This window comes from Strigops habroptila, chromosome 1 (genome assembly GCF_004027225.2).
Source record: "Strigops habroptila isolate Jane chromosome 1, bStrHab1.2.pri, whole genome shotgun sequence".
Taxonomy (NCBI): Eukaryota; Metazoa; Chordata; class Aves; order Psittaciformes; family Psittacidae; genus Strigops; species Strigops habroptila.
This window is the reverse complement of record NC_044277.2, coordinates 63,344,552-63,370,333: the sequence shown is the minus strand read 5'-3', so window position 1 is coordinate 63,370,333 and position 25,782 is coordinate 63,344,552. Positions and strand designations below refer to the sequence as shown.

Genomic DNA, 25,782 nt, shown 5'->3' with positions numbered 1-25,782 from the left:
GAATACTCACTGAGATTAGTGCAGAATGAACAAATGAGGCATAATTAAGTTTGTGAAGAAGATGATGATCAGAGTACAAATGGGAAAATCTTGGGAGGATAATTAAAATAGCTTGTTAACTGTATTTGCAATGCTTGTCAGATCAGATTTTTTTTTCCTTATGCGTCAGGATTTTTTCTGATGTGAAAAACATCAGTTCTACTATGGAAATATAATAACAGTTTTTCTCCCGAGAGAATGGAGAAAGCAACAGAAAGCTTGAAACTGTCACTTAGCGCTCTCTTAAAAATGGCGTAGTCCATGGCCTATAATGAAATATGTGGCTGGAGCTCGGTTTTTTTTGAGTTTGTCACATGGAACTTCCAGATGATGTAGAATCTTTTAAGGAGTTGGATTTCATTGTGCTAAATCTTCTTCATTTACAGTCAAGTTCTGCCTGCTAAGGTCTGAAAATCAATTTGTTAATGAAGCTGCTCAGTCAATAGGAAGGGCAATTAGAAAGCTTCTATTTGCTTTTAAATGCCTGAATTTGTCAATATGTGTGTTAAGTTATATAATGATATGAAGCGTTGCTACCAGGCAGTATCTATTTCTTTGTATTTAACCACTAGAGCTGTGACTAAGCCTTGAACATTATTAATGATATCAGTACATCAAGAGATCCTTTGCTGCTTGGGCTTAGTATACTGCAGGCACTAGATAAATCCTCACATGGCATAACTCCATGTCTTGTCAGGTTTTTATATATTGATTGACTGAGTTATGAGAGAACATAAATGACAGCGTGGCTGGGAAGTGATGCAAGGCTTAGTGGATGGTATAGCAGCAATGGAAACAGTCTAAGTACAGTTTGTGAAAGTATTATGTCATACAGTGACAGCAATATGTGCATCTGCAAATCAGCAGATATAGCATGTACAAGGTGGAGAGATGGAGTACAAATCCTCCTCAGGATCCGCTGTCATAAACATCTCTGAGTAAAAGCATAACTTCAATGGAAGGAATAGATCAAAATCTGTAGTTCTCAGAAGTGGACTAGCTTGATAAAATACAAGACTTTCTTCCCTCAAAACTTAAGAGGTCACCTCAAGGATTCACAGCAAACTCACATAAAGAGTTGTATGAATTTGTGATTAGGATGAATTCCTTTTATGTTGCAGTCAAGAAGAGGGAAAACAGCATATAGACATTGTATTACTGAATAAAGGATTTGCATTTGGATGCCTGACTCCATCACTTTGTCCCTGTGCAGACAGTTACAAAAGAGAGCTCTTGACCCTAGTAGGAACATTTGATTTGATTTATACAGGTGTCATGTGGTGGAGCAAAGTGATGACTGTCTTCTATGCAGGAGAAATGCAGGGTGATACTGATAGTACTTATACTAGGAATAGGGAAGAAAAGAATAACAGAAACATTACAACTGAAAAATTACTTTCCTTGGCAAATACAGTATGAGGCTGAGTGGCTGAAAAACTTCTGAAAGCCTTTTAGCTTTGAATTCCAAGTTTCTGGATGGCTGTTTGGGGAAATTTTTCTCTACTGCCTCTTTCCCATGCTTTACAATAAGAAGTCTCCAAAAACAAACAATGAAATAAAAGGCAAAGAGTACAAATGTGCTGGAAATTACCATGTTACATTTGCTGTTTGGGCAACGTTATAGTAGTGATGGGAGGAGGAAGAGAACATTTTCACAAGGCCCCTTCAGTCTCAATCTCCTTACTGTATGCTGCTGCTGATGATACTGCTTTTTTGACTTAACTGGTTAATTCAGGTCATTGATGGCCTGCAACATGTGAAATAGGTAAGACTATCAGATGTTGAGAAGAGTTTTAGTCTGAAGGGGACTTGCCTTATTTCTATACCATATCTAAACAGAAATTACCATCTTGACAAATTTTGATTTACTTATGATCAACAGCAGAAAGGGAGATTCTGTTCTCAATTGGCTGCTTTCAATTTCTGGCTGATTTAATTATCTCTTACTGTAACAAAATTAATGACTTTTTTCTTCCTTTTTTTTTTTTTTTTTTTAATGGAGCATTTTGTATCGTGGAAAGAGCAAGTTGTTTTAGTCTGCAAACACTTACGTCATCCTTAAGGGCTTTCACTGAGGTGTGCTAGCTAACACAACCTGCAAACTGTTTTCTGAACACACATTCTTAACAGGACAGATGCAGACACCCATTCCTTAGCCTCTCAAATGAAAAGCTTCCCTGTGAGTAATCTCTGTGTGCCAGATGTTGTTACTTTGAGCGACAGTCTGAGCATGGACTGGAGCCTGCATGTGTGGCTTTGATCTCCAGTCTGTGGTGTGAAATCCATTTGAACCTTTGGTATTTTGGTTAAAAAGTGCCAGTAATATTCTGTGCATCTGACAGAGGGTCATAAAGGCATGAGGGTATAATACTCGGCTGTTGCTGTGCTGTAGGGAAATACTTGAATGTCAGATTCTTCTGGATTCATCTTATCTTCTTCATCATTCTTCATCATTTATCATTGAATACATCATCTTGTGTATTCAAGATAATTCAATAGAGTGATGAAGAATCAGTAGTATCTACAGTACTATTAACGATAGTATAAAGACCAGACATATATTTTTATTTCATACACTGAAGCATTCTTGCTGGTATCCAGGTAGTGCAAAATAGAGGAGATGGCTTGCAATTCAGTTTTTCTCTTGTATTTCAGGATATCCATCAACTGCTTACCTTATTACGTTAATTTTTTACAGTGGCAAAAGCATCTAATTTGTATTGATCGTTGTTTCTCCTGCTTTCCATTGTGATATCTCACTTTTCCTGATTGCCATATTAGCATAAGCATTTAACCAGGATGAGGATTTTGTTATCTGTCTTAATTTGCAGAACTCTTCCTCCATTTTGGAGATTTGTCTTTTTCTTTTATTGGTGCTGTTTAAATTCTCTTATAGTCTGCTTTGTTTACAGTTTCCTTTAATTCTGGAAAATTAGCCTCTGCCAGAAACAACGTATAAAAGTAGTGCTTCCTTGGAATATCTTCTGTTTCTATGTATTTAATGTAGTGTAGTCATAACTGCTGGCTTCTAGGCAAGTAACTGCTACTGGTGATCCAGTGCTTAGTAATGACATTCAAAACAGAGCAACCTTGTTTTGGATTCAGCATCTTGTGTTGTGAAGTTTTCTAAGAAAATTAGAGACACCCCAATCACGATACATTATTTGCTTTGTGGGCATATTAATATAGGGCAAGTTCATGTGTTAGAAAGGGAAAAACTCCTTTAGTTCTCTGGGTTGTATAGTTGAGTATTAAAGAGCTTACCTTCAGATTTGTTTTATTATCCCAGAGATACATAGGTATTCAAGATCACATGTCTGAATTATCAGAAAGACTGCTGGTGTCCAAGAAAATCAGTGATGTTTCTAGCCTCTGGTTTCTTTCTGAAACAAAGCAAATGTGATTGCATTGTCAGTTCCTCCTAATAATTTCTGACCACTGGCCAATTGCAACCAGATTTTGACAAAGGATTTCCCAAAGATTATTAGCTGCTATACATTCCTGTGAAAATAAGCTGCTGAGAGAGGGATCCAGTGCACAAGAGGCTCACAGTGTGAGCACAGAGAACTTTGAGCCAGCCATGACATGTGGTGCTCCTTCCCCAGCTGCTGTTTATGGTAAGGGGACTGACTGCATTGAAAACAGAGTTTAAAAAAAAAAAAAAAAAAAAAAAAAAAAAAAAGCCCCAAGCAGAAAGTTAGGAAAATGCAGAGGAGGGGTGAAACCCAGAAGGATATGAAGTAGGAGCTGCGGTGTTTGTTTGTGTGTGTAAAAGCCTAGGACACATGTATCTGCAGGAAACCAAGCTTTATTAGCTGGCCCTGTTACTCCTCAAAATTCTTGTTAATACAGAATTTCACAACTACATGCAGATTACAGCTGGTGTTTTTTTAACACTTTAACACATAAGTAATGCAAGTAATCACACACATGTTTATACTGGCCACTGAATCAAACTTCTTGTTAAAACCTGAATTTTCTGAATCCTCATGCTTGCAATCTGGAGATCTGGCATGGGCACATAAACATTTGATAAAAACCATGGGGACTTTGGGTGCTGGTTTTCCACCCCCCCTTCCCCCCCCCCCCCCAATTCCTTGTCACATTTGTTCCAGTACAGTGAGCTTGTGCTACTTTTGCCTTCACTGCACAATTTCCATGTATTATTAGTTTGAGCAATGAAAAGGGCATTTAAACTAGTCTTTGGCTAAGAAGATTAGCTACTTCTATCTATGAGATGCAGGCAGTTCCACTTAAACAGACCTTTCTCTCACTGGAATATGACCCAATACACCATAAAACTAGAGTCTTTGGCTTCTTGGCCCACAATTATTTATTTTTTTCCCCTTTGCTTTCCTATTTTATCTCCTGGGATTGGAGGGATTTTATAGACTTTCTCTACTTGTGTTGTACTTTTAATAGGCAAAGCGAGTGAGGGGAAACACTTCTTGAGGCCTTATTATATTAAGATGCAAACCTGATGACATTCTGGTCATGCTTTTTGGGAGTTAGCTGAGCACATAAGGAAGTTTTGCTCACTTCACCACAGGAAGGCCTGGGAGCTCCGTAAACAGGAAGAAAGCGCAGCAGGACTGACCTTCAGGCAGATTTCATGTGAAGTTTCCCCTCATTTGAGGGAAGCTCTGGTGAATTTGGAGGGAGACAGACCTTTCAGTTCTGCAAACCCTCCCCTTGATACAAGCTGTCAGCAGGAGCTCTGCTGTTATTGATGTGCCCCCCCTGAAGCTCTGTGGTTGCTGCTGGGGAAGAAAATGCATGGGGAATTGAAACATAGCAGCAGTACCATATCTCCTAATTAGACCATGTCTCTCTGTGTGTCGATGGATGCATACATGCACAAGATAGAGCAGACTTGAAAAGTAGTTGTATATTCACCCTCAAAGAAATGAATTTTCAATGCATCAGAGGAGACTAGGGCACAATTTAGTGACAAAGTTTCTTTCATGGTGATAAAAACACTGACCCTGATTATTTCAGTTATTCCCAAGGGGGACATTAGCATTACATTGCTGTCAATAGGAGAAATTTTGGTCCATGAAATTTAAATTGAAAATTTCAGATTTCCAGGCTGAGGTATGTTAAGAAATGCACATCCTATATTCTAAATGCACTGCAAGATTTAGTAGGACCTTCCTTTCCCTTCTTTCCATCTTCTGTCTGAATATATGAAACTGATTTATATGGCTTAACCTGGCTTTCCATCAGCTTGAAATTGACTTCTGTCCAGTATTCATTTTATTTAAATATGATTAGCTGTTCTTTTTCATCTTGTTTGTCTTGTATTTCTACTGTTGGAGAAAACAGCAAAACTACAGTATACAGTCTAGTTTTTCTTTGATCTAATGTCAGCAAGTTCAGTTCATTACATAAAGCATGACTAAACGCATTTTAATATGGTTCTAGAGTTAGGTCAAAGCTGTTGAAGACTGAACCTGTATATTTATTCTAACAATGATCTGCATGTTCTGACAGAAAAATATTCCTCTGTTATTTATTATTTTTGTTGTTCTTAAGAGTTTTTCCATAATCATTCATTCACTTCTGTTTTAGTGTTGAATCAATAATATCGAATGAATGAGTGATGGCTTAGGGAACAGACCCAGACTAAAAAGTCAAGGGTATCACTTTGCGTGCAGTATACTTTGGGTTTGGGAAAACACATTTAATACTGAACCAATCAGATATTCCGTCTCCTCCATATACTTCTCCCTTGAATCAGACAGATTTTTCTTTTTCTTTTTCTTTTTCTTTCTTTTCTTTTTCTTTTCTTTTTCTTTTTCTTTTTCTTTTTCTTTTTCTTTTTCTTTTTCTTTTTCTTTTTCTTTTTCTTTTTCTTTTTCTTTTTCTTTTTCTTTTCTTTTTCTTTTTCTTTTTCTTTTTCTTTTTTTTCCTTTTTTCTTTTTCTTTTTTTCTTTTTCTTCTTTTTCTTTTTTTTTTCTCAAAGAAAAATAAAACACATTAAAAAAAACCCCAAACCCGTAGTGTAACAAGCATTGATTTTTTTGCAAACACAAAGCCTTGTGTTTTAATACTAGCTCAATTTATTGGTAAGGTGTTTAAAATATCCAGTTTAATTTATTATCAGAATAAATAATGCCTGGGGCTTTCTGGGGACTTTTTTCTTTTTCCTCTGTAATTTTTATCAAAGTATTCTGTCTTGCTGCTTGTATTACCTTTGGTAATTTCTGTAAAAGAGTATTGAAGTCGTCTTCTTCTGTGGCTTTTGCAGCCCCTCAGCTAAGATAGAACTGCCAGGTAGAATCTTGTTCAGTTAAAAAAATATTTCAGTATTGCATCATTGCTGCAGCTTCCTCCACTGCTATAAACAGTATCCCCTCATGCCCCCTCAAGCTGATTTGTTAGTACTTGCTGCTGCTTTTTCTGGAGGTGTTTTTGAGAGGTAGATGCGTACCTCTGGTTGCTATCTCTTACTTCTCTCCTTTTCTTTGTCTCGTTATGATAGGCAGACTTAAGATTTGCTTCTTTGGGAAATCACTTGTAGTTTGGCATCTTCGCTATGCTGAATGAAGAGGACTGTGATGTACACTGATTTCTTTTTCAGATTTGAGATGATTGTTTTAATTTTTTTAATGTCACACTTTTTAGTACTTTGTCTGATGTCTTTCTGTTCTGTATGGTTCCAACCCATTGGACAGTAGTGATGATAAATTTCCTTCTAGGCCATACCTGGTCAGCACATCTCCTATTTACTGCCTCTGGGAAATGTCATGTGATTTGTGGGGATATGCTTGTGTGACACCAACATCCTATTAATGATAGTCTTGACTCTATTCACAGTTCTGCCAGGCCAAAGAATCACCTTTTGAGTTGTTAATCCCATGGCGTTCATTACTCTGTGACCCACAAACTTGGCTTGAAGTCTCTCACTATTAAGTGGAAACATTACTACAGTTTCTTGGCAATTGAAGCACTGAATTTTGAGCTCCCCTGGGCATTTTTCCCTCTTCCTAACTTTACACAAATCTTGTTTTTATGTTTCTCATTTGAAAGCTAGCTCGGGGAAATCAGATGCTAATTGGTTGCCCATCTGTATATGATTTTTCTGCTTTAAAGGTTAAATTGATTTATAACGGTCTTATTTCACTGAAAATATAACTTTGTCACTTTCTGGTTGGTTCTTGGCAATCATTATTAGTTTACTCCCAAATGTTCAGATTATAGTATTGTATTTCTCTGACTATTGCATAACTTCAAATATTCTAGAAAGTAGGTTTCAAGCTTCTTTAACCACCAGTTCCCCAAATGTGGTTCTTCTGATTATTTTCACCATTCCTACACTTTCTGTAAAGGTGGAGTTGATTATTTTGGCATGCTGTTTGACAGAGTGACTGCTTTAATTTTTTTCTGAAAGGTAGCATTGATTGTGTTCTACAAGACTAGTTTGCTGGCCTGTTTCTCAACAGCTACCTCGGAAAGCGCTGGGACTGCTTTCTCTGCAGTCCCTTTGACCAGCCTGGCCTGAGTGGCCCTATGTGAAATGGCACCCTCTCCTATAGCTGCTGCTGTCCTTCGAACATACAATCCTGGCCACATTAAGTCAACTAACTCAAGGCAAAATTGATGTGATAAAATTTGTTGTTTATTACCATTATTCCCACACTGTTAAATCCACTTCTTCATTTCATGCCCTCTTACTTCAATGTTTCCCTTAATATTACTGTCCTATTATAGGACAAGGAAAGCATTCTTATGTGGTAAATTAACCTGCTTTCCCCTGAATGCTGTTTTGGCAGCAGTTACTTAATTACTTACTTTTCAGGGATAGTATAATTCATACAAATTCACCAACAGCAGCTCCCAGGCATAGACTGAAGAACAAACTCATAAACCAAGCAGTTGCAAAAACCCCACACCTCTTCATAATCACAAAATTGAAATAAAATAATTATTGGCCTTTAAAACTGGGAAAAGCTTAATTATGCTCCATTGAAGAAGTAATATATTGCTGATATGTTTATAGAAAAGTAAGCACTAAAATACAAATCCTCATGTAATACAAGCTGTTCTAAAGTGCATGGCAGTGTTCTTGGTATATGATTTATCTGGTATTACGACCACTATGGCATCTGTCTTAATTCTTGGTATTTCCAGTCTTTCAGAACTGTAGTTGCAAATCCAGATTTACTTTGATATCTCATCTTGCTTTGGTTTCATTCATTTTTAGGAGATGAGTAGCTCGAGATTTCCATACTCTGTGTTAAGCTATGACACATTCTGCTCCTAATTCTCAGAGTAAAGGAAAATGTTTCCCCAGTGCAGTCTCTTGTTTTGCAGAAGCCCATTAGACTTTGCTATCCAATAGACAGCCTCTCACAAGCTGATGAATAAGCTACAGAGGGATTGACATTAGTACCGCTACGAGCTTTGTTTGTATTCTGCTACAACACTAAGCTAAGAAACTTCAATGGCTATAATTAAGCTACTGTGAGGGTGCAATATGTATTGGGATGGGGATTCATTATGCTGGTTTGCTTCCTGAAAGTAAAAAGATTAGTGGCACAGCTTCTGAAAGGTGTTCAAGTCCCTCAATATTCAGATGAGGCAACAATTCAGATGAGGGAACAAAAATACATGTGGTTGGGGAGTGAAAGATCTCCAGCAGTCTGAAGTATTGCATGAAGTACTTGGGAGCTACAACTTTGTATTCATTACTAAACACTGCCATCTTGATGTAAAGAAAGATTTAATTTGCTCTATCAAACAGAGCAAGAAAGTTCTTCGTCATCATCCTTTTGAAAATAAAAGCTCGTAAAAGACTGATGACAGTCTCAATCTGAAATTGATTACAATACAATTACAAATCAAAGGCTGAATGCTGGGTTTTGCATTTGTAAACAAACTTCCAAGCTGGATCCACTGTTCTCTTTTAGAACAACTGTAGCTGCAAGGAAGAGATCAGTTCTGGGAAAGTGGGATAGGCTTGCATCATTGATAATAATGGGGGGGTTTGCTATTAAGACATATTAATGCTGAAGAGATAATTTTCCTAATGTCTCTTGTTTAATTTGAACAATCAATCCAAAGATTTGTTTAGTTAAGCAGATTTTTATTGATTCTCTTTTGAAGGCTACTGAGAAAAGCAGAGTGACTGAGCAAGCAATAGAGAAGATCAGTATTATGTTTAGCTCTTATTAATAAAATTAAAATAAAATAATAAAGGTATCAAGTAATCAAAGAAAACTCAATAACGAACACAAAGGTGCTGATTCTCTCTGGTGCATACCTATCTATATTTATATGCACACATACATATATTTAGAATTATCTAAAACTATCTTCAGTCCTTTTTATGGCTCTATGTTGCTGACAGGTACTGTTACGTTTCAGATAAATGTAGTTGCATTCTCTTACCTCACATCAGGATTAATTATCAATCAGGTTGACATGCATAGGTGTACATAAGCAGCATGCTTTGAGGTTGTTTTCCTGTGACTCTTTGGTCGCCAGTTGTTTTTGCCCTTCACTCGTTTCGCATTTTCATGCTTAATTATGAGGAGTTAAAAAAATATACCAAATTTGCAAATCTGAAAGAGAAGGAAGGTTCAGAACCAATTCAGAACCACTGTTATATAAATATCCTGCATGTTATGTGCTGATATTGGTAAAGGAGGTCAGAATTACAGATTGCAGACTGTAATCAGAACAGCCTGGAAAAATTTGGCTGTAGAAACATTTATTTCCTAGCAAATTTCATGCAATCTTTTCAAATCCTTGTGTCTTACCTGTTAAAATTCAGTAATGTTACAGTTGCCAAATTTAATAATGCTTCGTGAAATTAACATTAATGTTGATAATGAGTTCTTTGAATTGTCAGTGTGAAATATCTTGTGATCAATGTGATTTTTGTCCTTGCTTTTGCAATTCTTTCTGACAGTGTGATAAACTCCTGTCCTTATGCTGGTTTTAGCTTGGGAAGAAGAGAGAAAATGCAGAAAATTTTCTTTTCTTTTTACTTTTTTAGAGCAAAGGGCAGAAAGGCACAACTATGGGGCCCTGAGTTTCACTGCCTTACCCAACCTTTGTTGATCAAGAAATCGAGCTACTGTTTTTGCAACTATAATTATCATAGAGTCACCTTATACAAAGATTGTACTCAAGGTTGCATGAAGCATGTCCTCAATTATAACCCGTATCTTCCCTCATAACAAATGTGCTTGCACTGGCTTGATTTGTCTCATATTTATTGTCTAATGGCTAGACCATGGTAAGAGGTTTATGATTTCACTACTTATATTGCCTTGAAACAAAATGGGTTGTTTTTTGGTTTGGTTTTTGTTTTTTTTTCCGATCGGATCTTTAAAACAGAAGACAACAAAATGGAGTAATAATCTTTGTACAAATAATTCTGTGGTTTGCTCTTTCTGTTAGCCTCATTCTTAACTTTTCAATTTCCCATTGCCACAAGCGATGCTAGGAGGACTTAAAGGCAACACGCTGCCAATTAGTCATGGCTTGCAGACTGCTCATTTGAACAGTAGGCATTTATTTTTATGTCCAGACGTCCACATTTATTACTGCAGATGAACCAACAGGGTGTAATTTCATAGTTAGTTCAATGGCTTAACTGGTTATGTGAACCAGGAAAATGAAACTTTGAGTGTTGTTGCCCAATATTCTATTGTTTTACAGGCAGATTATTATAGTATTACAATTGCCTTGGAAAGACAGCTTGTGTCTCCAGTCACAAATGAATTCACACAGAATATGACATTGTTAGAGTAGTGGTAAAAGGGAGAGGGCACTGTGCAGCAAATATAATGATTCATGTTTATTGAGAATAAGTGGAATGAGAGTGCTACTTTGGAAGTCTTAGCTGCCTGCTCAGAAACTATATAAATCCTACCCGAATGTGCTCCCCAAAAGCTGAATTTATAAGATGAGGGTGAGGTTTGCTTTCTGGGAGCATACAAGTGTAACACTATTGCTCTAGCTCCCTAGATGAATAATGAAATATGGATCATGTGAATTCTACAGAGCCTCAGGTTTGTCCATGTATGAAATGAGGTTTGGTAACCCCACTATATGAGAACACCTTGAGTCACAGTCCCACCTTTCATCTCATAAACTTGTCATCAGACTTGGCACTTGATCCTGCACCACCTCAGAGCATAAATGTGTCTTACTCTGCATGTCTTCTTGGTAGCCAGTCACAAGGGCCTCCATGGCATGCTTGGACAGGTCCAGTTGCAGATGATACTGCGTGCGAGTTTGCCTGTATTTTAGACTTCAATTTCGTCTTCTATTATTTAACAAAATCAGAAGAGAGATCAAAACAATTGTCACTTTTCTGAATTGTCATCAAGGTTATTTTGGCCAGTATAATGATTTCTGGTTTTGTGACTCCTTTGCTTTTGGCCTTTGAGGAAGGCAGTCCTGTCTTGCCACCAAACATCAAAGGTGCAGTGAATTGTCTCAAATGGTCCTAGCTCAGTGCTTACCCTAGTGAAACTATTGCGTAGGGATTGGAAGTGGTACTGTCTTGGCTTCTTGTTTGGTGATTACTGATACAGCTAAGCTCTGTGCGAGTACCTGTGCCACTGAAGAGAAGGGATGGGTTTCCATATGCCTTTGGGTTCTTTGGTCGCCCAAGGAAGTTGTGAATGCTCCATCCCTGACAATGTTCAAGGCCAGGTTGGACAGAGCCTTGGGCAACATGGTTTAGTGCGAGATGTCCCTGTGTATGGCAGGGGGATTGGAACTAGATGATCTTAAGGTCCCTTCCAACCCTAACTATTCTATGATTCTATGATTCTAACCAATATTTGTGTGGAATAATAAGCATTCTCACTTTTCAGGTTTAGCTAAAAACAGAAGAGTGAAAAAGAGTGAAGCGTACACATTGTCAGAGTGCAGTTTGGTCCCCAAGAGCATGGAGTTACAAAGTTTGCTGCCTAAGTCCTGCAGAGGGTGGGATTTCAGATGCACTCCTCTGCTTGGAATGTCTCATTGCTCTAGCTCTAACCATCTCCATGCCCAGCATGCCTGATGCACTTGAGTGCCATCTGAGGCACTTAACTCTCCTTGTGTGGTGTACAATGAGCTTAAGAGCCTAACTTTGTATTCCATTACTCTGAAAAGGCATTGATGTTCTCAGAGTATGTGTGTTTGGCAGGTATTTCTGAAACCATGTCTGTCTTTTATCATACTGCAACTGCTCGCTATGTTTAATCACCATATATAAAATTGCAGTTCTAATTTTAACATCACAGTTGTCTGCTGTGGAAGTGGCTGTATTGAACAAAATGAAAAGTTATTTAGCCAAATCCTTTTTCCTGCTCTGCAATCTAATAGTCATCTGGAGAAATCTCTTCAAAGTTGTTGTAACTTTATGGGCTCAGTACAGAGGAAATTCTATGCCTCTACTGAAGTTTGAAGCCAGTATTACACATTGAAGACCAACAAGCTGAAAAAATTGCCTTCAGGGAGACTCTGCATGATTTTGGGAATGCCCGAATGTGCAAGGCATCTCCCTTTTTGTCTCAGATGGCTCCGGGTCCTGGATATGTATGAATTTGCTTTTGTACATTGTATCTAGACCTGCTCTAGTTAATGCAGGCTGCTGACACTTAGCAGCAGAAATAGGCCTTAACAAAATACACTGTTTTTCTTTAAAGTTGTTTCCGACAGATAAGTTATTAAAGGATATTACAGCAGATAAAATATTAAAGCTGGTGCTTATTACTGTTAAAATAATAGAGTCAAAACGCTTTCCCTGAAATTTTTGAAGGTTTACAGTTCTCCCCTAAGACAGTCAAATCACATCTGAGTGCCATAACCATTAGGTTACAGAGTCACTGTCCCTCACATGCTCTGGTTTTCTGACCACATGAACCTTTTTTCACTTTGCTGTGCAGCGGGGTATCACTGACATGAGGAAGGGGGAGACTACACAGGGTAGTTGGCACCCTGAGTTTAGGGTGATCATAAAGACAGCCCCAGTGCCTCAAGCTCAGGATGGCACCCTATCTACTCTTCCTTTCTCCTGGGCAAGACTTCCACTTTAGTACTGCCTCTAAAATATGAGTGCGCCTGCACTCTGGCAGTCAGCATGTCTAGATAAAAATAATGAAGCCGCCAGCAGTTATGGCAGAACAGGTATCAGTGCTGTCTTTCAGCCTGCGATCTGCATGGATGGATGTAGGGATGTGCTACTTTGACTGATGTGCCTGGTCTCTGCAGAGACGGATTTGGCACTCACCATTACCCTCAGCAATGCATCAGCTAAATACGCCCTATTTAGTATATGGCTGTTTTCAGCTATGTTTTTGCACCACTATAGTCTCCAGTTAATATTATAAGGAAGCTAAATGTGTGCAGAATCCAGGGTCCACTTCTGGGACCCGGCTGCACAAGTTGTATTCTACAGTATTTGACTTGTAGGTACTGGGATACTTAATTTCATCTATACCTGCATTTGTATTCACTGTGCTACCTGAAGTTTCCTTGTACAATATAAACACATTGTGAGGATAGAACCAGAAAATACCTGGTTTATTGATTATAGCTTAGAGCTCATTTTCAAAGATTGTAGTTATGAATAGAGGAACAATCCATCTCTCATTCTGCCAGAGATCGAACTTAAAGAGTATATGACTGATCTTGTCAGTTTTGGTTTTTATTAAATGTAGGGTGTGACATTTGGTATGTCTAAACTTACATCCGTATAGTGTATCATTAATTCTTTGGGGTCAGTTCAGGATAGGGCACTCAAGTTATCTGTCTTAGAGGAACAAGTGACTGTAAATTTTTATTTTTATTTTTTATAAAGTAAGGGAAACCTTCAGTTTTATCTATAATCTAGTGGATCATTTTTAAAGTACTCGAAGTGGAAGAATATTTTATAAATTAGGTATTAATTACACTCAATTTTTGGAACTTCAGAGCCAGTGTTCTCCAAAACACATTTTACCAAAAGTTGCTGCTGAGTGAATACATAACATTATACATTGAAGTAGTCTACATAGAATCATAGAATGGTTTGGGTTGGAAGAGACCTTAAAGATCATCTGGTTCCAGCCACCCTGCCATGGGTACGTGTACCAAAAATTGTAATCTCTTAACTCCTTTTGTTCTGTACACAGTCCAGAAATACAAACTGTAATATTTCAAAACCTAAACAATATTTTTTTCCTAATAATTGTATTTTTATAAGCTTTCTTCAAGCAAATTCAGAGACTAGGTATCTACACATTTTGAAGATACTTATCTTTGTGTGCTGATTCCAAGATCCTATGTGCTACTTCAATTATGTATAAATAAATATTTATGAACCTCCAGAATTTCTTCCATGGCAGTATTTCTGTTTTTCCCTTGATCATAAAAAGTATAAAATTCTTCACTGTAAAAGTATGATAGAGCAAGCAGAGCAGAGCTAAAAATATTGAAGGGTTGTTTTTTGTTGGTGGGTTGTTTTTGGGATTTTTTTGTGTTTTGTGGGTTTGTTTTGTTTTTTTAGGTATAATTTGATGAAATGGAGCAAAATTAAAAACATATCTGGCAGTATTTCCAATTCTGTGTTTTTATTAGTCTAGGTAGCTTTGTCTTGGATAAAGATGTAAATTCTTAGTAATTTTCTGCGTAAAACAGTTTTGAAAAGGTGGTTCTTTCAGGGAGAAATACCTGAATTTGTGGTCGGAGGTTCCAAACATGAAACGCTGATGTCTTACACAGGTTGAGGGAAGTGATCCTTCCCTTCTTCTCAGGCCTGGTGAGAGCACATCTGGACTGGTGTGTTGGTGTGTCCAGATCTGAGCTCCCTGGTACAAGAGAGGCAGGTGTGTATTGACATAAGTCCAATGGAGGCCCACAAAGACAATGAATGGATCGGGGCACCTGCCATGAAGAGAGGCTGAGAGAGCCAGGAATATTCAGCCTGGAGAAGAGAGAGCTTGAGGGGATCATGTCACTGTGTATACATACTTGATGGGGGCAAGTGAAGAAGGCAGAGCTGGACTCTTCTCAGTGGTGCCCAGTAAAAGGACAAGAGGAAACAGGCACAAACTGAAATGCCGGGAATTCCATGCCATTGTAGGGGTGACCAAACCTAGAGAAATTGTGGAAAGTCCACCTCTGGAGATATTTACAAACCTGACTGGACAGGGCCTTGAGCAACCTCCTTGAGGAGACCTTGGTTTGAGCAGGGAGGTTGGACTAGACAGTATGCAGAGGTGCCATCCTACTTCAGCTGTTCTGTGATTCTGTGAATGCAGCCCCTAGTCTTAACCTTGACTTTCACACTGTGGACTAAAAACAAAAAAAGGTAAGGAATAGCAGTGAAATTACGTTGTTAGGCTGAAGTCACTACAGATTCCCTTATCAGCTAAAGACAATGAGCAGATTTTACTTTAATCTTGTTTAATTCGGTATGCATTTATTGTTACTGTTTTTTGCCAAATCCTCCTTCAGGCTTTAAAAGCAGTAACAATGACACAGAGAACTATAACCTCCGAGTTGAATTGAATATGATTCAATAAGCGCAAATAAGTATTTCTGAAAAACAAAGATCTTAATAACACAAATAACATTGGTTTGACCCTCCCTGGAGCAGGAAGACTGACTATTTGGTCTCCTGAGCTCCCTGTTGTCTTGTGATCCTGTGATAGTGAAATTGCTGAGCCATGGCCTTTCCTGACTAAAGATGGTTTATCTTTCACACATTATAATTTTGCAAGTGTTGGCATTATTGGCAATTGCCAGAGCATTGAAACTTCTAATAATTGGTTCATGTATTTCTAGATCATAGCAGAGTCTTTGCAAGGTGATCTGTTTGTGGGGTTTCTTTTTCCCCCACATACAATTAACTGATTAATTTTGTCATAGTGCTACAATTTTATTTATTTTTCTCTAGAGGGGGTAAAGATTTTTGTAGTGATTGTATTGGGGAGAGGAGAACAATGACTAAACTAGGGATAATGTCAATACTTATACAGAGCTTTTCTGCATTAATGAATTGTATTTTCTGTAATAGATCATATACGTGTATTGCTTTGAGCTGCCATCAGATCCATGAAACTTTTAATCTAGTGCCATTTTCTAGATAACCCCTGAAGTAGTTCCAGCAGAGAACTCCTGCAACAGCAATGACTTTCAAGAAAGCAAAGTATATGTTGTGAAGTCACTTCTAATACTGCTCTTGAAGTGCTTTACCAGCAGCTAAGTTCAACTTCTATCAAGTATCCAAAGTAGTGACTTACACTACAAAGAAGTGTGAAGTTAAAATAGGCTTTTAGAATTGCTTATTTCACAATCTGCTTCTGGGACATATGGAAAGTATTTGTTTGCCTTAGTTACGTATGATCATTTCTGGCCACAAATGTGGCCTTCTGTGGCTGGATGTGGAGGGTGTAACTTCTTGCTGAGTATACTGACAAGAGGATTGAGAAGTTGTCAAAGTAAATGGATTTCAGAAAACTCCCTGTGGCAGGTAGATATTAACAGGTGTGCAGCATGAGATGTTGGCTTATGTAGGCTTAAAATTATTCTCAAACAAGGAAAAATTGCTTTCCAGAAAGTGCAAAGTACTGAAAACATACTGCTTCCCAGCTGATAATAAGCTCTTTTCCAAAATCTGCAATAATAGCGTTTATGTGCAGATGAACAGAATTTACAACATGTCTTGCCATAATGACATTTGGTGGCTATTAAAGTGTTAGAGCTATTGTTATAAAAGAAAACTAACAAAGCCTCTTTGTTAGTTACCAAATGACCCTAACAATAAAAAAATGACAAGCAGTAACTCTTAAAACATCTTTCAAAAAATCCTGTCAAGCCCAAAAGCCGAAGAGAGCAAACAGAAATGTGCAGAAACGTACAGAAAGTGTAATGAAACAGTGGCAGCCTTCTATCCTGAGCAGAGACTGAATAAATTGTATGGCATCCTCTTCATTAAAGCAAGGATAGAAGCTCCAGGGGAGATAGGTTGACTAAGATGGTCAGAAGATCACTGCACTGAAAGTAAAAAAAAATATAGGGAAGAGAGAAAGTGTACTTATTCTAATGCAAAAAGATGATATTTTGCACAGTCAGTCAAAATATCAATGGTCAAGGCATTCTTTACTTGGTTGTACTTGAGTTTCAGCTGAGAAGAACTGTAATTGCTCATCTATAAAGAAATTCAACCTCATATATTACTGAATCCTGCTGGAAAGATTGACATGATTGGAGTGTTAAATTCAACAGTCACAGACTCTTTAAGAAAGATCGAGTTGGCAAAAGTCAAGAGTAGCATTTCTTATTGCTGTCAGTGACCTCTTGGGGGTGGGGAAAAAGAGTTTTCAAGGGGTTACTGTCAGGTTAGAGAAATATGAAGCAACTAATCAGTATGAAGTTATTTCCTAATGTTTGCAGAAGACCATCAGATCACACTAGAAAACACGATAAGCTCGCAATGTAGAAACATAGAATCATAGAATAGTTAGGGTTGGAAAGGACCTTAAGATCATCTAGTTCCAACCCCCCTGCCATGGGCAAGGACACCTCGCACTAAACCATGTTGCCCAAGGCTCTGTCCAACCTGGCCTTGAACACCGCCATGGATGGAGCATCCACAACTTCCTTGGGCAACCCATTCCAGTGCTTCACCACCCTCACTGTAAAGAACTTCTTCCTTACATTTAATCTAAACCTCCCCTGTTTAAGTTTGAAACCATTACCCCTTGTCCTACCACTACAGTCCCTAAGGAAGAGTTCCTCCCCAGCATCCTTGTAGACCCCCTTCAGATACTGGAAGGCTGCTATAAGGTCTCCAAGCAGCTTTCTCTTCTCCAGGCTGAACAGCCCCATCTTTCTCAGCCTGTCTTCATACGGGAGGTGCTCCAGCCCTCTTATCATCCTCGTGGCCCTCCTCTGGACTCGCTCCAACAGCTCCATGTCCTTTTTATGTTGAGGACACCAGAACTGTACACAATATTCCAAGTGAGGTCTCACGAGAGCAGGGCAGGATCACCTCCTTCGACCTGCTGGTCACGCTTCTTTTGATGCAGCCCAGGATACGGTTGGCTTTCTGGGCTGCAAGTGCACGCTGAACCGGCTCATGTTCAGTTTCTCATCAGCCAACACCCCCAAGTCCTTCTCTGCAGGGCTGCTCAGAATCTCTTCTCTGCCCAACCTGTAACTGTGCCTGGGATTGCCCCGACCCACGTGTAGGACCTTGTACCTGGTTTGGTTAAACTTCATAAGGTTGGCATTGGCCCACCTCACAAGCGTGTCAAGGTCCCTCTGGATGGCATCCCTTCCCTCCAGCGCATCAACCGAACCACACATCTTGGTGTTGTCGGCAAACTTGCTGAGGGCACACTCAATCCCACTGTCCATGTCGCCGACAAAGATGTTGAACAGGACCAGTCCCAGCACCAATCCTTGAGGGACACCACTCGTTACTGTTTTCCAACTGGACATCGAGTCATTTACCATAACTCTTTGCGTGTGGCCATCGAGCCAGTTCGTTATCCACGGAGTGGTCCATCTATCAAATTGATGTCTCTCCAATTTAGAGACAAGGATGTCGTGCGGGACAGTATCGAATGCTTTGCACAAGTCCAGGTAGATGACGTCAACTGCTCTGCCCCTGTCCATCAGTTCCGTGGCTCCATCATAGAAGGCCATCAAATTGGTCAGGCAGGATTTGCCCTTAGTGAAGCCATGTTGGCTGTCACCAACCACCTCGTTGTTTTTCATGTGCCTTAGCATGTTTTCCAGGAGAAACTGTTCCAAGATTTTGCCAGGCACAGAGGTGAGACTGACTGGTCTGTAGTTTCTCAGGTCTTCCACCTTCCCCTTCTTGAAAATGGGGGTTATATTACCCTTCTTCCAGTCATCGGGAACTTCACCTGACTGCCAGGATTTTTCAAATGTGGTGGACAGTGTTTTAGCAACTTCATTCGCCAGCTCCTTCAGGACCCATGGATGGATTTCGTCAGGTCCCATGGACTTGTGCACCTTCAGGTTCTTAAGATGGTCTCGAACCTGATCCTCTCCTACAGTGGGCCTAAGGTCTTCATTCTCACAGTCCCTGCGCCTGCCTTCCAAGACTTGGGTGGTGGTCAGAGCATTTGCTACTGAAGACTGAGGCAAAGAAGTCATTGAAAACCTCAGCCTTCTCCAAATCCATGATAGCCAGTTCTCCTGACAGCTTCCGGAGAGGGCCCACGTTGTCCCTAGTCTGTCTTTCATTTGCCACATACCTATAGAAGCCTTTCCTGTTATCTTTTACATCCCTTGCCAGATTTAATTCTAGCTGGGCCTTAGCTTTCCTAACCTGGTCCCTAGCTTCCCAGACAACGTTCCTGTATTCTTCCCAGGCTGCCTGTCCTCACTTCCACCTTCTATAAGCTTCTTTTTTCCCTCTAAGTTTCCTCAGCAGCTCCTTGTCCATCCATGGAGGTCTCCTGGCCCTCCTGCCACACTTCCTTCTAGTCAGGACGCAACACTCCTGAGCATGTAGCAGGTGATCCTTGAATATCGACCAGCAGTCTTGGGCCCCTCTGCCCTCTAGGACTATATCCCATTAAACCTTACTAAGCAGGTTCCTGAAGAGGCCAAAGTCTGCTTTCTTGAAATCCAGGGCAGTGAGCTTGCTGCATGCTCTTCTCACTGTCCTGAGGATCTCGAACTCGACCACCTCGTGATCACTAGAGCCAAGGCTGCCCCGGAGCGTCACATTTCCAACCAGTCCCTCCCTGTTGGTGAGCACGAGGTCCAGCATGGCACCTCTCCTTGTCGGCTCCTCTATTGCTTGAAAGAGGAAGTTGTCTTCCACACAATCGAGGAACCTCCTGGATTGCTTGTGCTGGGCCATGCGGGCCATACCCTCCTTTGAACAGATGTCAGGATGGTTGAAGTCTCCGATGAGGACAAGGGCCTGTGAGCGTGAGGCTGCTCCTGTCTGTCTGTAGAGCGCTTCATCCACAGAGTCCTCTCGGTCAGACAGCCTGTAACAGATCCCCACCGTAATGTCCCCCATTGTTGTTTTCGCTTGACCCTGACCCACAAACACCCTGTTGACTCCTCACCTGTCCCCAGACAGAGTTCCATACTCTCCAGCCTATCACTGACATAAACAGCAATGCCCCCTCCCCGTCTGCCTGGCCTATCTTTTCTAAACAGCCTGTAACCTTCCATTCCGACACTCCAGTCATAGGAGCCATCCCACCATGTTTCTGTGATACCAATGACATCATATTCCTGTAGCCTTGCACACATCTCTAATTCCTCTTGTTCGTTGCCGGTACTATGGGCGTTTGCATAGAGGCATCTGAGCCGAGCTCCAAATGAAGCCAACTCAATGGCTGGGGCAGCTGAAGTATATCTACATCACTCCAAGCACTTATTACAGGTGCTGGCAACTGACCAGGAGTGTTGGGATGGATCAATGCTCCCCTCCTCCAACACATCTAGTTTAAAGCTTTCTTGACCAGCCTGGTAAGCCTCCTACCAAAATAGCTCTTCCCCTTCTTTGTCAGACCAGCTCCACCAGCCTCCAGTAGACCTGGCCTCCCAAATGGAGCCCCATGTTCTAAATCGCCAACCCCCTGACTATGGCACCACCGCTCTAACCATTTATTAACCTGCCAAATGCGCCTAGCCTTTTTAAGGTCTTCCTCTTTGTCCTGGAGAATCGCTGAAAAAACTATCTGAGCTCCAGAGCCCCTAACCACCTCTTCCAGGGCTCTGTAGTCCTCCTTAATGTTCTCCAGGCTACTGCTATCTACATCTCTAGCACCCACATGGACCACTAGAAGGGGGTAATAGTCGGCAGGACTTACTAGACCTCTCAGCAGTGTCTCAACAACGTCTCTGGTCTGAGCATTCGTATCATGTAGTTCTGATATATACATGGGGAAAATGAAGATATATGATACAGGACTTCAGTCTGGGTGAAATATGTTAGAAATGTCAATTTCTTGAAGAACAAGAAGACTATTGAACATGTTGATGTTTAAATTAATGCAGTTTATAACTGTGAATTATTTACTAATATTACTCCATATCCAGACATCTACAGGTTACCCTGATTATAAAAACCAGACAAAAATCTAACTGGCTTATTGTCTGACATTTATTGAAAACAAAATTAAAAAGGAGAAAATGATACCAACTGATGAAAATCAGTAGGTTTTGGGGGAACAGATGATGAAACAAATGCTGTAAGCTTTTCTGCAGTAACCTGTGAGGATGATAGTTAAGTATTTTACAAGTTGTTCGAAATAATTTTGTATTTAATTTTTCTCAAAAAGTGGTCAAAGAACCTTGTGACTCTTTGTCATGAATCTTAATATCTTGGTCCATTGGAGAATTTCAGAGGAACTGGAAGGAAGCTAACACCGCACCAGTAAGTTAAAAAACTTAAGTCTTTTAACTCTTTAAGTTATAAACAATAGTTTGATTTAATATAGGCTGAAGTGAGTCCTACAAAATGGAACACATGGTACAGGTTTTGACTAATAACAAGCAGAGGGAAGAGAAAGTGACTCATATGAATTATAAAAAATTACCTACTGCCAAATTGCCTTGCTTTGAAGTTAAAATTTCTGTTAAGAAAACAAACAAACAAATGTTTTATAACTTGAGTTTAGTTTCTAAGTTATCTCTCATAAGGCATTTTACTTGCAAGTACCAAAAACAAGTAACTAGCACAGGGTGATCCTGATTAGTGAGGGAACAGGATGTCTTAATACATTTCATACTTCCCTTTTCTGGATCATACTCATCTCTTCTGGAAAGCAGTGTTCTTGAGAAGGACTATAATCTTGTTCGATAATTAGCCTGTCATCACAGTGTGGTCCTGCACTCAACAAAACACAATTCTTAAATGGATAGGCAGATAAATAGGGGAATTTTTAGAAGAAATTGTGTCCAATTCTGGTGCCCATATCAGAAGATATTAATAAATTCCAAATTTTCAGAGAAAAGCTATGCAAATAGCTAAAATGCAGTAAAAAGATCTCCTTATCGGGAGAGATTCCCAGGATTCTGCTCAGTCTCCCCAGACAGATGATGGTGGTGAAATTTTGTCACTTGAGCTATATAAAAACTTTTGATAACCACCTCAGACTACAAAGAAAAATATCAAAGATAGTTCAAAGTGGAAGCTAGGCAAAATGAGGCTAGAAATAAGGTATACATTTTTAACAACAGAGGCATTTCATAGAATATTCTACTGAAGCTTTCATTCAATTCTACATTACTAACAAGTCAAGAGCAAATGTTTTTCTAATGCTGTGCTATAGGTTAAAGAAAATGCAATTTGGGGCAGTCCTCTGGCATGTCAGACATATAAGGTCACCCTAGGTCGTGAAAATTATTCGGTCCAGGCTTATCTACAAGTCAGCTGAACACAGATGTTTTTAAAGGAAAATTGAAGTGTTATTATTTATAGTATGAAAGCATGGAAAATGAACTTAAAAAAAAAATCAGAAAAGATTCCTTTGATAATGGAGAAAGTACTTATTTTCTTAAATTGATGAAAAAATTCTGAAAGGTAATTATTCATCTGGAAATTGTATGAAGCGAAATTGTAGTTCATTGTACACAAGATAAAGTAACTGGACTAAAAAAAAGTAGAATAGGCATGACTAAGTTCTTTGCTCATCTCAGATCTTTTAATAATTTGGTAGAATTTTTTTTGGTCAGAAATCCACAGCGAAAAATTGGAATGAGATTGTCTTTTCTGCAGAAAGAGACAATTTTCAGCCTTTTCAGGAAGCACTATTTATAATTTTCAACTGGAAAACATGTTCGTTGTGGATCTATATTCTGGGGGAAGATAGAAAGGAAATAGTGTTCCAAATCACATTAGCTTCCATCGAGAAGAAGGAATTATATAAGTTTATTTTTTACTTTGTTCTTAAATTAAAACAATCTTATTAAATGTTTGAACACCAGTTCCTTACATCACATAAAAAATATAGACTCTGTTTTCATAATTAGTAATTTTATAGCTTTTATATTGTGAAGAAAAGCTTGTCTCTGTGCCCCAAGACGTCAGAGCTGTAACAGATTCTTTTACAGCTATGAAGACATGGAAGTACCCTCTCAGGAAAATTGTCCTTGTTTTTTTTAACTGCATCTGGGCCCAGTTGGCTATGACTTTAAGGCAATATCTACATTAGCATTGTAGTTCAGATCTGGAGTGTGGTTTTGAAATAAATCCTACTGTTATCCCCACTTACCATGCTTTGGTTCTTAACCAAGGGGAGATGTTGGGGTGTATGACCTAGTTTCCACAAGGAAGAACCAAAAGCCATGTGTGCTCCAGGAACACAACTTACTCTTCTTTCTCCAATAATTTGTCCTCATCTGCAGGACCAATTTAGAGCTAATTTGTGCCATGTGGTGGATCCTGGATCCATAACACCATTTGCTAGGCAGATCAGCTCTTTTGTCTTTGCAATGCTTGCTTATGTTCACAACCTGACAGAACTGCAAGTATGCAGCAGATACTTGTTCCCTTTCAGTGGCAGAACAGCATAAACTGCTAAGGAGGATAGGCTGATGCCTTCTGCTATCATCTGTGCCTGGTAAATATTGCTCCTGAACAGCTATTGTGCTTCTCTTTTTTCCCCTCCTGCATCTTTAGAAGCCTGAATCTTGCAACTACAGTCCTGACTATTCACAGGGGTGGAACATGAGACCATACAGGTGGAATTATCACACAGAGCTTATCCCACTGTGTATCCGAGGGCTTCCACACTCTTGTTCTGGGCCTTACAAACCTTTAATGAAACTGCTGCTTTTTAAAGTTGAAAATAATTTATTTGCACAGTCCAAAATCTTCAGGTCAGAAGAAGCAACTATGACATTTACTTTGACATCCAATTAAAACTCAGGCCAGATTTTTTCATCTAATGTACATCTTTGTACAGCCTAGTAATTTATTGCTAAGCTAGACCATATCTTTATAAAAGACATCCATTTTTTGATTTAAAATGTTCTACAGAGAATCTGGCATACCCTAAGTGAGGTGTTCCGTTGATTAATTGCACTCGTTCTTAAAATATTTCCAGTCAGACTTTGCTTAGCTTCGGTCTCCAGTCATTCGTCTTTCTGCCTTTGTCTGTCAAGGAGCTGCTTGCCACTGAAAAATCTTTTAATATATAGGTACTTACAAACTGAGACTTTGCTGCTCCTGGGAAAATAGTTCAGTAAAAGCAACACACGTTTTCAAAATTCTTTGAAAGAAAAGAAATCAGAATCTAAAACACCACTTTGTTTTAAATTCTTTCCAATTTCAGAGGAATAACAAGGAAAGGAGAGGTACCTCTCTTTGTCCTTTTGATAGAGTATAGTTATACTGAGCTTACAAGAGATGGAGAGAGCTTTTTTACCAAACCATAGTGGTCAGCTGAAATGAAGGAAGGCTGGAATAGCATTCGCTTTTGTTACCTCAGATGTCATCATTTTCAGAGAGATACAACATGGTTATTTTTAATTTTTTTAAATCAGTTGTGTCTTAAAGTTTTCCTATTGCAGCTGCTACTAACCAAACCTCGTTTTATCCCAAATGATAAAATTGGAAAAACCTAACGGGAAGTGTAGAGAAGGTGGAGCCAGGCTCTCCAGCATGAGGTTTACAGCGGTAGGACAAGTTGCAACATGGTTAGATATGAAGAAATTCATTTTATTTTTTACTGTGAGAATGATGAGAGACTGAACAGCTTCCCAGAGGGGGGATTTGAATCTTTGTTTGTGGAGGTGCTCAAAATTTGACTGTATGCAGCCATGAGATACTTCATCTGGAAGACCCTGTTCAAAGTAAGGAGTTGACCTTTGTGACCTGCGGGGGTCCCTTCCACCCTGAATTCTTCATTAATTCTGTGAAATAACACTGTAAATGGGTTTACATGAGTGTTTCATCCTTTCTCTCATTGACAGAAGTTGACAAGGGCTCTCTCCTCTACCTGATTGAGAACTTGTGTGAAGCTTGCTGGAAGGTAGTGTCTTTGAGATTTGGTGAACAACCCCACAAACCAATGGCTAGACCAACTAAGCTTCACTTCATTAGGCAAGAATGCCCAAAACAGACAGCAGGTCCCCATTTATCCATATCACCTAAGCACATGCTGCATGTGAAACAGTGCTTTATTGAATGGGTAATATAAGTTCGCAGCTTTGTTGACGTGCAGCAATAAACTACCCATGTTCTGTATTGCTGATTACTGAATCTCCATTTCACAACTTGATCTTTTGACAGACAGTCACATTTGGGTAGATGGTGATGCCTAAAATTAATTCCACTGTTTTTTTTTGTAATGAGTAAATTGAGGCATGGTGTTTGCATTTATTGAAAATTACACAGAAAGACACTAATAATCAGGAAACAGAAGTCATTTTTTTATTCACTTGTAGTTTGTCTCCCAGTTCTCTAGCCATTAAAAAAATATTGCCTCTATCAGACAAGCCAGTATACAAGCAATGCAAATTAATAGCTAAGAGAAAAATGAATCTCTCATTCTAGCAGAGTATATTGTGTCACAAAATTTAAACAAGTGTTATTCTATTACTCAATTCATTCCTTCTAATCAAACAAAGGATATGCCTGTCTTTGTAATTTTTTCTATAAATAAACCATGAATTCTGGAAATCTTTAAGTCAGAGAAGCCAGGCTGTCAGCATTCAAAATTGTCTCTAACATCATACAGTCTGATATGCATCTGATAAAAATAAATTTGTTACATAAGGTCCTAACTCAGCAAAGAAATTAAC

At 39.1% G+C, this 25,782-nt stretch overlaps 1 protein-coding gene across 2 annotated transcripts in view; it reads left to right on the top strand.

Annotated features, from left to right (window-relative positions):
* Positions 1 to 25,782, top strand: part of GABBR2 (gamma-aminobutyric acid type B receptor subunit 2) — a 455,930-nt gene that overhangs the window by 100,041 nt on the left and 330,107 nt on the right. The window lies entirely within an intron of this gene.